Source organism: Phascolarctos cinereus, unplaced genomic scaffold (genome assembly GCF_003287225.1).
Source record: "Phascolarctos cinereus isolate Bilbo 61053 unplaced genomic scaffold, phaCin_HiC Scaffold_5;HRSCAF=322, whole genome shotgun sequence".
NCBI classification, from domain to species: domain Eukaryota; kingdom Metazoa; phylum Chordata; class Mammalia; order Diprotodontia; family Phascolarctidae; genus Phascolarctos; species Phascolarctos cinereus.
Window position 1 is genome coordinate 387,464,737 of NW_027555958.1, and position 16,353 is coordinate 387,481,089.

The following is a 16,353-nucleotide window of genomic DNA, read 5'->3' on the forward strand; positions in this document are numbered from 1 at the left end:
ATAATCAACTTTGAAAGAATTAGTAACTCTGATCAACACAATGAGCAACCACAGACTCCAAAAAACTCATCATGAAATATGCTCTCCACCTCCAGATGGAGAGCTGATGGACTCAGGGTGCAGACTGAAGCATATTTTCTTTTCCTTCCTCCCTTCCTTCCTTCCTTCCTTCCTCCTTTCCTTCCATCTTGTCTCCCTCCTTCCCTTCCTTCCTCCCTCCCTTCCTTTTTTTCCTTCTTTCCTTTTCTTCCCTTCCTTCTCTTCCTCCCTTTGTCTCTCCATGTCTCTTGTCTCTCTCTAATGTGCTTAATGTAAGAATTTGTTTTGTATGATCATACATATTTGTAATGAATTTTATTTTTCTTGCCTTCTCACAGAGTAGAGGAAAGAGGAGATAATTCAGACCGAAAATAAAATAAAGTTGAATGCACAAAAAAAGGGCACAATGTCAGGATAGAGAACATCATGTTCCAGGAAAAGGAAGGCCAGTGTTACCAAATTATAGAGTACATGAAGAAGAGTAAAGGGACCAGGATGTGAAGGGCTTTAAAAGCCAGAGAACTGTATATTTGACTTTGGAGGTTACAAGGAGTCACTGGAATGCTTCAAGGAGGGGCATAGTCAGACCTGAACTTTTGGAAGATCATTTTGGCAGCTGAGTAGAGAACAGACTGGAACAGGGAGAGGCTTGAGGCAAGCAGACCAATCAGAAGGTTGCATTATTCTAGGATGGTAACTGTGAGTGAAGAGAAGCGGTTGTATGTGAGAGATGTTGTGAAGGTAAAAATTATAGGACTTGAAACAAGAGTGAGAAGTTGAAGGTGACATTGAGTTTGTGAGCCTGAGTGACTAGGAGGATGGTGGGGCCCCCAGCAGTTAAAGGAAAGTTGAGAACTGCATAGTGTTGGGGGAAAAAAAAGATAATATATCCTGTTTGGGACATGTTGAGCTTGAGATGCCTCTAGGACACCAAGATATCCAGGAGGAAGTTGGCAATGGGGAAATTGAGATTAGGAGAAAGGTTAGAGCTAGATAAATTGATCTGAGAAACATGTGTATGGAGATGATAATTGAGCAGTCAGAAGGGTAAGGAAAACCAGGAGAGGAAAGTATCATGGAAATATAGTGAGATGAGAGTATCCAGGAGAAAGAAGGGTACGTGGATAGTGTCAAAGGTTGTAAAATAGGTCAAGGATAATGAGGTGCACAAGGTACAGTACAAGTCAACAAACATTTAGAAAGTGTCAACTACAATCCAGGTACTATGAGAATCACTGAGCTATATAAAGGTAAAATTAAAACAGCTCATTCACTTAAGGAACTTAGGATTCTACTTGGTAAAGGACTGGGATGTTAAAATATGTAAAAGAATAAAGTATTGTACAAGACAGTGTGTGATGGGGGCAAAGAAGAGTGAGGAGGTTCTAGAAAAATTTGAGGAGGAACAGTTTCTGCTAGAGGGATCAGAGAAAGTTTCTTGCACAAGATGGAACCTAGGATATACAACTGAAGGAAGATAAGGATCCTCAAGGGGCAGCTAGGTGGTAGAGTGGATAGAGTGCTAGGCCTGCAGTCAGGAAGAGCTGAGTTCAAATACCGCCTCTGACACTTACTACCTATGTGACCCTGGGCAAGTCACTTAATCTTATTTGTCTCTGTTTCCTTATCTGTAAAATGAGCTGGAGAAGGAAATGGCAAACCATATCAGTATCTTTGCCAAGAAACCCCCAAATGGGGTAATAAAGAGTCACACATGACTGAAATGACTGAAAAACAAGAACAAGAAGGATCTTAAAAGACACAGATGAGTAAGGTTATTATAGGCTCTAAAAAAATTTAGAGGCAAAAGACAGAATTTTGAATTAAAAGAACAACCGTTAGTCAGTTTGGCTGAAACATTGAGTATGAGAAAGGGAGGAATGTGAAATAAGGCTTGAAATAAAGGTTTAGAGCCAGACTATCACATTCTTTGAATGCCAGATTCAATAGTCTGCATTTGATCTTAAAAAGCAGTAGAGAACCACTGAAGGTTTTGAAGCCAGAAAGTGACGTGATCAGACCTGAGTCTTAGGAAGGTTATTTTGGTGGCTGTATAAAGGGTAGCTTGAAGAGAGGAGAGACTGAATTATGGAGACCAGTTGGTAGGTCATTTTGGTAGTCTGTGTGATTACCATTTCAGAGGGCAAGGAATAGTCATATCCTGGAGTCCTGGTTATTTTTCTCCCTGAAAACTCAATTTTGAAATCCATCTAATCTCTGCCCTCAGCTGTCCGTTTCTCTTGCCTAGCTCACGACAGAGATGGGAAAAAACAGGTGAAAGTTGGCCCATAATAGCCTCTGCTGGCTGTAGGGTAAGGAGGTGGCTCAGAATACACTTCGAAGTGCCATGATATGCTAGCAAAAAAAAAAAAATAGATTCATCTCAGAAATGACACTCTCTGCAGGGGGGCAACAGAACATATTGATGCTTCTAAGAAAAGCGTAGTCATTTTTTTTTTAAAGTGGGGATGGAGTCTGGGCCTATGATTTAACTGGTGTAAGGAACTTCTACTGTGGAAAACTCTGTCATCAATGCAGACTTGCATTTTATGGTTTAAGAGAGTTGACTGAAAGTACTGAGAAGTTGTGACTTGCTCTGTGTCACATAGAATCAATGTGTCTGAGGAAGGGCTTGTGCCCAGGTCTGTAGGGCTGGAGGCCAGTTCTTTATCTACCACCACACACTACCTTTCTATAATAGTAATAATAATTATAATAATAATGTAGCACTGCTCCTTTGCTGCAAACCATTTCTTTAGTGTTTCTAATACTTTGTTAAACAGCTGATTTGGCTTTTTTTTTTACCTTTTCCCCTTGGCTGTTTTCACCCTAGTGATTATTCATAAGCAGGTTTGTTGTTCATTTGTTTCAGTCATGTCCAACTTTTGTGATCTCACTTTGGGGTTTTCAAGGAAAAGGTGCTGGAGTAGTTTGCCATTTCCTTCTTCAGCTCTTTTTTTTACAAATGAGAAACTGAGGCAAACCAGGGGTGAGAGACTTGCCCAGGGTCACACAGCTAGTGTCAAAGGCCAGATTTGAACTTGGATCCTTCTGATTACAGGGGTAGCACTCTAGTCACTGTGCTACCTAGCTGCCCCAAAGTAGGGACAGAACCCCAAACTGAGGATGGAAAGAGGGCCAGGTTTAATCCACATTGTCAGTCAATTAACACTTATTAAGTACATACTAACTTCTAGGCACTATGGTAATACTGGAGATCCAGTTACAAAAAAGAAAGAGGGTCCCTATACTCAAGGAGCTCACACTCTGATAATCTAATGGGAAAAGACAATACACAAAAGATGCTTAAAAGGTATTTGTATAGGGGAGGTATCTTGGGAGAGGAAGAAATCCAAAGTAGTGTATGAAATGAAGAGGTGGATGGCATGGTGGCCCTCTTTAAATGGGAATTTTCTCCTGTCCATTCAAAGGAGTTCCTGGGGTCAGAGTACTGATGAAGTTTGAGTACTAAGGCTGATTGATCTTGCAGGATAATAAGGTTTCATTGGGTATGAGGAAAGGTCATCAAGCCTTTAAGGAGTTGAATATATTAATTTTGAAATATAGAAACAAGTTAAATTATTTCAGAACACTGCTAACCCTGTAGAATTAAAGCACAATTGAAGACCTGAAGAAGGGATTTATTTTTGTCATTCTTTGTGCAGAAAAATACCCATTGTTTGAAATTGATAAATGTGAGGATTTTCTATTTCTATTTCTCCTATTAATTATAATGCGTTATACAAAGTAGGAAATTGATCAATGCCGTAATGAATGAACAAATGAATGTCTTAATGGACAAATGGATGAATGAAGCTTTGATATATTTGTTGAAGAAACAAAAACACTGACATTACTGGGGACATGAAATCAATCTAAATATTTTAGTTTTACAGCAGAGATCCAGAATTGTCAGTGATGATGTCCAATTAAAAACCTGAGTGAAGCTTAGATTGGTGAACCTTGTGGGTGGGTAGATGACTTGTTTTTGTATTTAAGTAATGAATTATATTCTATAACATAATCCCAATACTAAATTCCCAATTCCTCGGTGCTTTTTATGATTTAGATATTCTTAAGTTCATTTCTGGTATCTTTATAATAAATACCTAGTCAATTAAAAAAATCCATCTTGCCTAGGTTTATATACCCAGCTAATTTAACTGTTTTGACTCAAGTACCAGTCAGGTTAATTAAACAATCAGCCAATTCATTGAAATGAAAAAATAGAGAAGTTATTTACATAAACTTTATAGTCAATTCAATCAAAAGATTGAACTGTTTATATGTGTAAACAGTCTTCATTTCTAAATATGTATCTATACCTTCTCTACCCCCCCCCCAGATCAAACCTTATTTCCTTTGTGATATCTTTTCCTTGACTCTCCTGGCCTATACTGATTTCCCTGCTCTCTGAAATGCTAGAGCTCTATCTATACCAAACATTTGACATTAAGTATATATTACATTGTATTGTGTAATATGTTCAGGATGGGTCAACACTGTGGGAAAAAACAAACAAACAAACAAACAGACAAATAAACATTCTGCTTCCCCTCCCCCACTCAAAATGGAGAGAACAAGAAAACCCTAATGTTCAAATTCTGGTTTCTAAGGTACATTAAGAGAGTGAGGACAAAGAAAGTGGTAGTCCTGCTATAGTGTGCCCTGATCAGACCACAGCTGAAATATTGTGTTCAGTTCTGGGTTTCATGCTTGAGGAAAGACACTGGTAAGTTGGGAATCTAACCAGGATGAGGAAGGGATTGGAGATGATGCCATATGAAGTCCAGGTGAAAGAACTTGGATATTTAACCTGTAGAAGAAAAGATTTAGGAGCAACATCATGATAGATGTGTTCAAGTATTTGAAGGGCTATCATTTAGTAGAGAGATTCAATTTATGCTTGATCTGTAAGAGCAAAAGAGAAGCTATGAATGGAAGTTGCAGAGGATCAGATTTCTATTTCATCAATCAACAACATTAATTAAGCACTTATGATATGTACCAGATATCATGCTAGGTGCTAGAGATAAAGAAACAAAAATAAAACCATTTTTTGCCCTTGAGGAGCTCAGAGTTGATGGTGGAGACAACATTTATACACATATTGTTGTTTATTTCAGTCTTGTACAACTCTTTGTGACCCCATTTGTGTTTTTCTTGGCAAAGATACTGGAGTGGTTTGCCATTTCCTATTCCAGTTCATTTTACAGATGAGGAAACTGAGGCAAACAGGGTTAAGTCATATAGCATCTGAAGCTAGATTTGAACTGAGGAAGATGAGTGCTCCTGATTCCAGGCCTGGCACAGTATCCACCATGCTACCTAGCTGCCCACTTTCTATCCATATGTACCTATAAAATTAATACATAATTAATTTTTGTTGGGTAGGGCATAACAGCTGGAGACATCAGAAAAGGTCTCATGTAAAAAGTGCTGCTTGAGCAGGGTATTTGATATGAGGAAAACTTAATACTTAGCATGATACAAAGTAGAATGTTCTGCCTTGGGAAGTAAGTAGTAACTTCCCCTTCAGTAGGGATCTTTAAACAAAGACTCGATGAACGTTTGTCAGGTATGTTGTTGAGGATGATTCCCATTCAGATGTGGGTTGAATTCTACAGTTTTTGAGGATCTTTTCAATTGTAAGATTTGATAACTTAGCTTATTATCTCTCTTTCTCCTCCATATATATACATATATATATATATGTATGTATATGTATCTATATCTATATCTTATTTTTACAATTAGATAGTAAGCTCTTTGAGGGCAGGAATCCTGTCCTTTTTTCTATCTTCCGCTATTACTAGCAAAGTACTTTGCATATACTTATTATGTACTTGAGTGTTTTCTGAACATAGTAATTTGTGAAATGTGTTAACAAGGAAAATTTTTCTTGAGAATTTTCCTGTAGACTTATGGCCCCTGAATGACTAGCAGCCTTGTTTATTCTCTGACAGCAGTTTATTTGAAGGAGGATTGATTATTCTCATCTCACTGTGTGAAGATTTAGATATTTGTGCTTCCTGTTAATCATCTGTCTTCTGTCTGCTTATGTACACATCTAATAGCAATAAGAGAAGATAAAGGCAAGGTAAAATAATTAGTTATCAAAGCATGAAAGATAGAAGAGAATGAAATATTTGCTAGTTGTTAAACGTGGCTTTCAGTAAATATTTGTTAGATAAAGATAATTTCTACTCAAGCACAAATTTTCGGCTTGTAAAAAATGAGGGCAACCAAAGACTATGGAACTTTTTTCTCCATTCCTGGCTGTATAAGGTCATACAGTTGCGAATTAAATATTATAATTTAGAGCTTTAAAATAGAAATGAAGATGTTGCTAGCTTTTAACTGTAGCAAACATTCCTAGTTCCCTCAGAATCACTCCCACCCTTAAGAACATATAAGACAGCCCCTGTGATTCTTGGGAACCTAGGGCCCTGGGGTTGGAGCAGAACTGGTCTTGACTTGGGGAGGTAGATTTGAGAAGGTAAGGCATTGTTCAATCTGTGATGTTTACCTCAATCTATGTATTTTTTGATCTTCCTGAAGTACAGGTCAACCCTCCCCATTCAACGAACTCTAGTAGCTCTCTATTACATCCAGGATAAAATATAAAATCCTCTGTTTGGCTTTTAAAGCCCTTTGTAACCTGGCTTTCTTGTATCTTTCCAGTCTTTGTAAACCTTAACCTCTGTCACAAACTCTGATTGATTCAATTAAACTGACTTCACCCAAGATAGTACATCCTTGGTATTTGGACATTTTCCAGAATTCCCCATTCCAGAGATTTTCTTTCCTCTTTTCTGTCCCTTCACTTTCCTGGTATCCCTGATTTTCTTCAGGTCTCAGCTTAAGTGCCGTCATCTGTAAGAAGTCTTTCATAGTCCTTTGTAATCTTAGTGCCTCTCCCTTGAAATTATCTCCATTTTGTGTTATCTGTACATAGTTGTTTGAATGTTGTCCCCTTCATTAAATTGTTAGCTCCTTGAGAGCACAGATTTTTTCCATCCTCTTTTGTATCCCCAGCACTTAAAACAGTGCTTAGTATATAGTAGGTAGTAGGTGTTTAATGAAAATATTTATTGACTTGACTTAACTGGATTTTTGGACTTGCCCTATGATTTTATTGCTATAGTGAACTCCAAGAAAGAAATTACCTCATCCAGGGCAGATAAGCAAGTTCTCTACTCCTCAGTCTTAAAAAAAAGCTGTCTGAAGCTGAGGCCTAACTGATCTGGGTCTGGCTTGGCCTCCTCTGTCATCACTGGCTCGAATCTGTTAGGGCTGTGCTTGCATCATGGTGATGGTGGGCATCCTGTGAGCAGCTTCCCAGTGATATCATTGGAAGTACATTGGTGTAAAAAGGATGGGCTTTTGTTTTAAGGAGAAGCTTGAGGTCATTCAAAGAATTCTTTAGCTTCCCAAAAGCAATCTAACATGTTATTTTCTTCCTGTTTGATCCTGAGTTCAGCTCACTGTCCAGTTGCAGTGTCTGTGCAAGATAGATGTACTGAAGGGTGACTTCTATTGATTTTTCCAACCCAAACTGCCTGTGAGAATCTGGACAAAAGACATTCTGCTGTCACTTCATTTTTCCAACATGGATCATGAGTTGAATAATTTGGTGTAGTGAATATAATGTCATTCACTACCACGATTATCTCAAGGACCTCATCATCTCTATGGAATCACTCTACCACCTGGTCTCAGCCCTAGATCTCTCCTCCATAACTGAGGTAAACAATCATGCTGCTAGTGAGAAAAAGGTACCAGCAATGCTTGAACCCCCCATGCAAATGAAAATACAGTCAAGATCCTCACCTCCCACCATGCCTCCAGGGCCATCCATCAATCTTGGTGCTCCCTGCCCAGGCTTCTTCATCTCTATAGCACTGTCCAACGGGATTGATTTATTCACTGCCCATCCTAAATGGTGCTCCATCCCTACCCCAGAGATTCAGCAACAGTCCTGTGTCATCCTCATCTTCGTTGCTCACCAATCAGCAGTTTTCTGCTACTTGTGTGGTCTGACAGCTCAGTAAACTAGTGACCCTCTAGCAATTTAGTAGCAGTCTTTCCCCAAGATTGAAGAGAAGGTTCTGGCTTTGGTAAACTTCATGGTGTCCATTGAGGAATTCCACTGTAAGTGACAAGAGGCCACCAACTTTCCTTTTCATGCCTTTATGATTCCATTCTTATAATGGAATCATACTCCGTTGCAGAGAGAATTGCCTTACTGAGCCTGGGCAGTCAAGCAGACCCCTTCCCAGGACCTGGCTCAGCATGAACACCTTCAGCTCAACACAATTACCATTTCCCCAGATGACTCTTTAGAGCTACTGATGGAAATACATGGGAATGGAAAGAGACCCAATCCTAACAAGAGAGAAGACAACAGCTTTGAGAGAGAACCAGTCCTTCCTGAGCCTCCCACCAAGAGAGTGTCCACCATTTACCCTGTTCACCGGCACAGCCCTGCTCTCTCTCTGCCCCTCGTGAATCCAATGGGCAGGCCCATTCTACTTTGTCATTTCTATAGCATTATACCTTGGAAGATATTGCCACTTCACACTTATACAGAGACCCTATGAAGATGCTGGAACATCAAAAAATACATGACCAACATCATGGGTTTGGCTTACATGGAGGATATCAGGTGGACCACCATTTGACAGAGAATAGGCTGATGAGTAGGAACATCTCAATCACTCGATATCCCATGGCTGTCCTGTTGCACTGCCAGGAAAGGGATAGGGAAGAAGTCAACTTTTAGAAGAGGTGATCCAGTGAGAATACAGAGACCAGGAAAGCAGATCTCCAGGTGGCACAGCCCAGGGAGCTCAGACTCACCCAGCAATGACTCTTTATATGAGTTCAGCATTAGGTCAGAAAAGGCTATGTCACCAAAGAGATCTGGAAGAAAGGGAAGATGAGATGAAGTGGTAGGCCATGTTGGAAATGCAGAAGACTATGGTAGGGGCTAAGCAGAAGGCCTTTGAGAAGATCATTGAGAAGGCATTGGAGACAGCTCACATGGAGCATACCATTGCAGATACCAAGTGCCAGGCCATTGAAGATGTGTTTCTGAGAGCTGTTGGAGCTCTGAATGCAAAGCCATCAAAACATGCAGTGGCTACAACATTGTCCAGTACTGTGGCTCCTTCTGTCAGCACAAGAACTGGGAGCATCACCACTGCATTTACAGCCAGGGGCCCCACAATGAGAGCAAACCATTCCTCCCTTCCACTGGGTGAATCTCTGTCACCAAACCCACTGATGGAGGGCTAATTCCAGCCCTGGACAAGACCTCAGTGGCCACCTCATAGCCTTTGTCACAGCTATAGACACTAATGGACTCTGAGCAGGGATGGCCATTGGCTCCTTTGTGGTCGCTTCTTTACCACCACAACCAGCCCCTTGTGATACCAAGAGAAAGTAGTGGTTTCAGCTGACACATGCATTTGTCAAACCATTGGCACCTACTGTCAGGCCAGACAGCAGAGGACAGAGACAACTGCTTTCATTATCAGTCATGTTCCCCAGGGGACAAGATGCCCAGCAATTTCCCCTGTGATGACTGATTGGCTTCTCCAAAGTTGGCCAAACATGGTTTTACTAAGGCTATACATGTATTGGTTTTTTTTTCCCCATGCAAGGCAGCTAGCTGCTCTGCATAGAAGTGGTTACCACTGCATTCTTCATTTCAGATCACTAATGCAAGCAGCCGTTGGCTTTAGCTTTTCCCTTCCTTACTTCCCTCCTAACCGCCTTTGTTCTAAGTTTATATATTTTCTATCTTTTCTGACCCACAAGATCCCCAGTGTGACTTCTCCTAGAGGCTATAGAATAGAATCAGTCACAGAAACACAATATTTCAGATCTGGAAGGAGCTTCAAAGATGAGCAGCTCCAACCTGTAGCTTAACAGGAATCTGCTCTGTGGTATTCCTGATCATTGAATGAAACAGACTTTGCTTTAAAAACATTCATTTATGGGAACCTGCTACATGCTGCCAGCATAGAGCATAGTGTTCTCACCCTCATGCCTAGTGCCTCATGGGCATCAAGGAGCCCAGTTTGAGGATGCAACCCCAGAAACTATTTAGCTCATTGAACCATGTTGTTGTCTGGTGTCCAGAAATTCCAGGCCTGGCAGTTCTTCTATGAGGAGAAAAGCATCTGTGCCTTGCTCTCTCACCTGCTCCCAGAGCCCAGCATAGGGTCAGCTCAGATTTGGAGGGGGAGAAGGAACTGAATGTCTCAATAAATGCACTAATTATGATTTCTATAGAGAAAAAAGAAAGTTGCCTGGGTTATAGAGAAATCAAGTGACTTGCCGGGGATCACATGACCAGTATGTGTCAGAGGCAGAACTTGAACACGGGTCTTTCTGACTCCTAGGCCATAGTCTGCAGTATGCCTTGCTGCTTCTGATGCCTTACTGTTGGAAGACCAAAAATTCTCTCCTGGTATCAATGAAATGCTTCATAGTGTTTTCTCCTACATGGTATAGTGTAATTATCACTGGATTTGAGATTGAGAAACTCTGTCTCTGTCTCCTTCTCTGATTTTTTTTCTTTTATTACCTCTATGATGTGAAGCATGTCACTTAATTTCTTTGGGCCTAAGTTTCCTCATTGACAAAACGGTTTGACTGATGACGTCTTATATACCTTCAAGATCTTAAAGTTATCATTTTAGTATTTTTTTAACTATATTTTGTATCCTGTGCAACATTATTAGATTCTTCAAGCTTCTTGTTTGTCAGTACATTGACAAAATATCTTCACGACTGGTAAAGTTGTTATGATAAAATGATCCAAATCCAAATATTTCAAAGCAACTTAATTTTTAGGTTTATTGAAACAAATCACCAGGGTGGTTAAAATGTCATTTTTTCAAATACATTTTATTTTATGTGTCTACATGGTTTGGTAGGATATACACAGACTTTGGGTGACTGTAATAAAGCAGAGGGCTACATTGTAAGAGGCCTAGAAATTAACTTATAATCAATAATGTGATAATAGGTAGAAGATATGTTCTTTCTAACTTCTAAGCACTATCTATGTTTTGGGTAACATTTTTATGTCACTTTTGATTCATTCAGTATAACCAACACAGCTAGACCTAGCTGATGAATTTTTAAAAGAATATGAAATATATATTATTGTTATGTTTCTGTGTGAATTCTTATTAGTGCCATATAACACACTTCTTTTTTAACTGATATTGAAATTTGATCTTAAAATGAATTGGATGAAAGTTTATTCATCTATCTATCATCTGTCTATCTGCTTACTTACCTATTTTATCAAATTTCAGGGTCACAGTAAAGAAATACATTATATGCCATTATCAGGGAATTCACACAGAAGGATAACAATAATGTAATTTGATATTATTTTAAAAGTTTAATTTTTTAAAAATGCATCAGCTAGATCTAGACTTATTGGTTATACAGAATGAATCACAAGTGGCATATAGATATGTCACCTGAAAGACAGGCAAGTTAGAAAGAGCATATCTTCTTAACTATCAATCAATCAATCTATCTATCTATCTATCTATCTATCTATCTATCTATCTATCTACCTATCTATCTATCTATCATCCACCTATGATTGGAAAACTAGATCTTTCCATCTGGCCCAGGCTGGAAGTACAGGGACTACTAATAAACCTCCTCTTGCTATGTATCAGTACAGAACCTTTGACTTGTTCTGTTTTTGAACTGCACTGGTTCACCCTTCCTTAGATAACCTTGTGGCCTCACCATGCCTGGGTGCTCAACACGTTCATATTGAAGTTAGTGTGGATACCCGATCTCCATAACTCACTGCAGCTTGGAACTCCTGAAAACAAGAAATGTTCCAGCTTTAGCCTCCTGATTGGTGGGAGTAAGGCATGTGCTCATATGTTTATCTGAAGAAAGTTCTTTTTTTTTAAGTGATTAGCATTTTAAGTGATTAGCCCTCCCCATCCCCATACAAATCATGCCCTCAAAAGTCATGGTGCAATAGAAGTAGCTTTAGACCAAAATCCCAGAATCCCAGAATGTGGGAGTTAGAAAGGAACTTAGCAATCATTGACTTGAACCCTTCCCCTAAAGGAGTGTCCCTTCTAGCATACTTGACAAGCAGTCATCGAGCCTTTGTTTGAAGACTTTCACTGAAGGATAAACCTACTATCTCTTAAGGCAGTGCAGTTCAATTTTGGACGACTTTAATTGTTAGGAAGTTTTTCCTGACACCAAGCCTAGTTTTGCCTTTTTGCAATTTCTACCTGGCTCCTGGTTCTGCCTTACATGTCCAAACAGAACAAGTGTGATCTCTTTCGTATGACAGCTCTTGAGTTCTAGTTACAGTTTTCCTACTGATGGAAAGCAACAAATTCAATAGATTGCCATTTCCTCATCTGTAAAAGGAAGAGTTCATCTTTATTTCTAGTATACTTTTAGCATGGGCATTTTATAATAAGGTGCCACAGTGGATATAGCACTGGATCTGGAGTCAGGAAAACCCAAGTTCAAATCTGGATTCAGACAGAAGCTACTAGCTATGTGACCCTGGGCAAGTCACTTAGCTTGTGCCTCAGTTTGCCTTAGTTTCCTCATCTGTAAAATGGGGATAATAATAGCACCTGTGTCCCAGGATTGTGTTGAGGATCAAATAAAATAATAATTGTAAAGCACTTAGCACAGTACTATAGTATATAGTAAGTACTATAGAAATGTTAGTTATAATTGTTACTTATTATTAACAATAACAAGGTTAAGTAGTTTTAATTTTGTCAGCTCTCTTAAAATTTCTCATTTTTAAATGTAATAAAATGGACTGAACAGGGAATAAAAGGATACAAGTAAAGCAAAGGACATAGTTAAGTCACAAATTAAATAACTAGTATTTGAAAATCATTTCCTATTTGGTTAGTTGGCCAAAACAACCATGAAAATAGAATAAGATGTTACATGCTGTACAGAGAAAGCCCCCCAAAATGGGCAGGGCCATAGAGTACTCTGTGTATCTATTTTTATTCAATGAGTGTTTGCAATGTTCTAATCACATTGCAAAACTATGTTATTTCATGACCATAAAGAATTTCCTTTAAAAGTAATAAAATGAATAGAAAAGCTGATTTAGAATACAATCCCAGGCAGCTCAGTGAATTGTGTCACACTCATAACTGGTATGGAAAATGTAATTATTAGAATAATCATAATTCACAAGCAATAGACCAGGCAGAGCAAAAGTACTAACCCTGGGTGATGGTATAGCTAACACTTATCTTAAGCAAAAGCATAAGAAAGTCTAGATTTAGATCCATATTATCGTAAGAAAAGTGTCAGGTTTTCTTTGACAGAATTTCAGCTGTGACTAGAACTGCCTCTGTACTGACACCTTAATTTTACTTTCAGTGGAACTAGTAGAAAGTTAAAAATAACAGTAGAACTCATCCCAGATAGAAAGATTTAAGGGATGGTATAAGGTCTTGCATCTACTCCTTCCACCCCCCCCATCTCAATTACCTCCTCCTCTGTTAGGCAAAAAATCCCAGAATCATGTAGCTAGAAAGTATGTGCAGCATGATTTGAACTTGGGTTATTATGCATTGGAATCATTGAATGTCAGAACTGGGGTAAATGTTGAGATCATATAGGCTAAGTGTGCCATAGTAGAAAAAGCACTGGATCTAGAGCTAGAGGACTTGGGTTCACATTATAGTTTGGGAATTTATAAGATGAGTTGAAATTCTGGGAATTTAGTTATTTATAGTTATATTTCTTCATGTAACTCATTTCACTTTTATGGATCTTAGGTTCTTATCTATGAAATGAGATTTGGACTAGGCACCTTTTAGTATGAACAGTACTTATATACTACTGTTATATACTACTATACTTCTATATTGCTACTGCTTATACATACTACTATATATCCTACTACTATATACTCCTCCACAGTTGGGTTACCATTAATGTGAACTATAAGTGGTCCCCTGAAATGGTTATATGGATTTGAAATCATGCTATTCAAAATTATAATTTTTTAATTAATTTATTTTATCAACAATCACTTCCCTAAGCCTTTGAGTTTTAATTTTTTTCTCCCCCTCCCTAAGGAGCTCCCTCCCCAAGGAGCTCCCTCCCCAATATGGCATTCAATCTGATATAGGTTATACATATACATTCCTATTAAACATATTTTCACATCAGTGATGTTGTAAGGAAGAATTAGAACCAATAAGAGGAACCACAAGACAGAGAAAACAAAACAAAGCAGAAGGAAAAAATAGCAAATAGTATGCTTTGATGTGCATTCAAACTCTATAGTTCTTTCTCTGGATGTGGATAGCATTTTCCATCATGAGACCTTTGGAGATGTCTTAGATCCTTGCATTGCTGAGAAGAGCTAAGTCTACCAACGTTAGTCATCGAACTACATGACTGTTACTGTGTACAATGTTCTCCTGATTCTACTCACTTCACTCAGCATCAGTCCATACAACTCTTTTCAGGTTTTTCTGAAGACCACCTGCTTGTCATTTCTTATAGCACAATAGTATTCCATTACATTTATATACCACATATACATTCATATACCCACAGCCCCAATTGATGAACATTCCCTCAATTTCCAACTCTTTGCCACCACAAAAAGAGCTGCTGTACATATTTTTGCATACGAGAGTCCTTTTCCCATTTGTGTGATCTCTTTGGGATACAGCCCTAGAAGTGCTATTGCTGGGTCAAAGGATATGCACAATTTTATAGCTGTTTGGGTCTGTTCCAAATTGCCCTCCAAAATGATTGGATCATTTCACAACTCCACCAACAATGCATTAGTGTACCAATTTTCCCATATCTTTGCCAACATTTATCATTTTCCTGTTTTGTCATGTTGGCCAATCTGATAGGTATGATGTGGTACCTCAGAGTTGTTTTGATGTGCATTTCTCTAATCAACAGTGATTTAGAGCATTTTTTCTTATAACTATAGATGGCTTTAATTTCTTCATCTGAGAACTGCCTGTTCATATCCTTTGACCATTTATCAATTGGGGAATGACTTGTATTCTCATAAATTTTACTTAATTCTCTATATATTTTAGAAATGAGGCCCTTATCAGAGACACTGGTTGTAAAAATTCTTTCCCAATTTTCTACTTTCCTTCTAATCTTGGTTGCATTGGTTTTGTTTGTGCAAAAACTTTTCAATTTAATGTAATCAAAATTATCCATTTTGCATTTCATAATATTCTCTATCTCCTGTTTGGTCATGAATTCTTCTGTTTTCCATAAATATGATAGGTGAACTATTCCTCGCTCTCCCAGTATGCTTATAGTATCAGCCTTTATATCTAAATCATGAACCCATTTTGACTTTATTTTGGTATATCAGGAGAGATTTTTGGTCTATGCCTAGTTTCTGCCATACTCTTTTCCAGTTTTCCCAGCAGTTTTTGTCAAATAATGGAGTTCTTATCCCAGAAGTTCAAAATTATAATTTTGTAAAATACATCATCATTGTTGTTTTACTTGCTTTTGAGTCATGTACAACTCCTTGTGACTCCATTTGGGTTTTTCCTGGAAAAGATACAGGAATGGTTAGCCATTTCCTTCTCTATATCATTTTACAGATGAAGAATTGAGGCAAACAGCATTAAGTGACTTGCCCAGGGTCACATGGCTAATAAGGGTCTGAAGCCAGATTTGAATTGTGCAAGATGTTATCTCCTCCAATAGGATATAATCTCCTTGAGGGCAGGATTTATTCTATTTTTTAAAAGTCTTTGAATGCCTAATGTTGGTTCTAATATCTGTCACATTGTAGGTACTTAATAAATCCTTGTTGATTGGTAGAATCCAGTTCTGATATCCAATACTGTACTTTTCTACTACATCTTGCTACCACTTATTGTCTGTCTACCTGCAAAACTTGGAGAGTTTTGCTTAGAGTTGAGCTCCCTTCCACAAGCCAGAGATTTCCAGTTAAAGGAATAAAGAACAGGGAAGCTACTGACCCTGAGTGAGTGGAGACAAAATAAAATATTGGGTAAGGAGAGCATGTGAGAAGTACCTAGAAAAGAATTGTTCAGAAGCAGGTGAGTAAATGCTACTGAAATGGCAAATCAATAGCTAAAACCATTATCTTTACTTCCGCACACAAGTATAATCCCCATTTTGTAACCCAAGTCCATTATGATTATAAAACATAGCTTAAGACACATATATAGGTATGAAAATGAAGTGATAATGGTTAGGCTAGTGCAATCAGAACTAGTGGTACTGAGCATTCAAACC

The 16,353-nt window shown here is 38.4% G+C and overlaps 1 protein-coding gene and 1 pseudogene across 2 annotated transcripts in view; both read left to right on the forward strand.

Annotated features, from left to right (window-relative positions):
* KCNT2 (potassium sodium-activated channel subfamily T member 2) overlaps positions 1-16,353 on the forward strand; it is a 512,407-nt gene that overhangs the window by 32,279 nt on the left and 463,775 nt on the right. The gene's annotated exons all lie outside the window — the stretch shown is intronic.
* On the forward strand, positions 7,827-9,412 carry LOC110197690 (protein CBFA2T2 pseudogene; annotated as a pseudogene).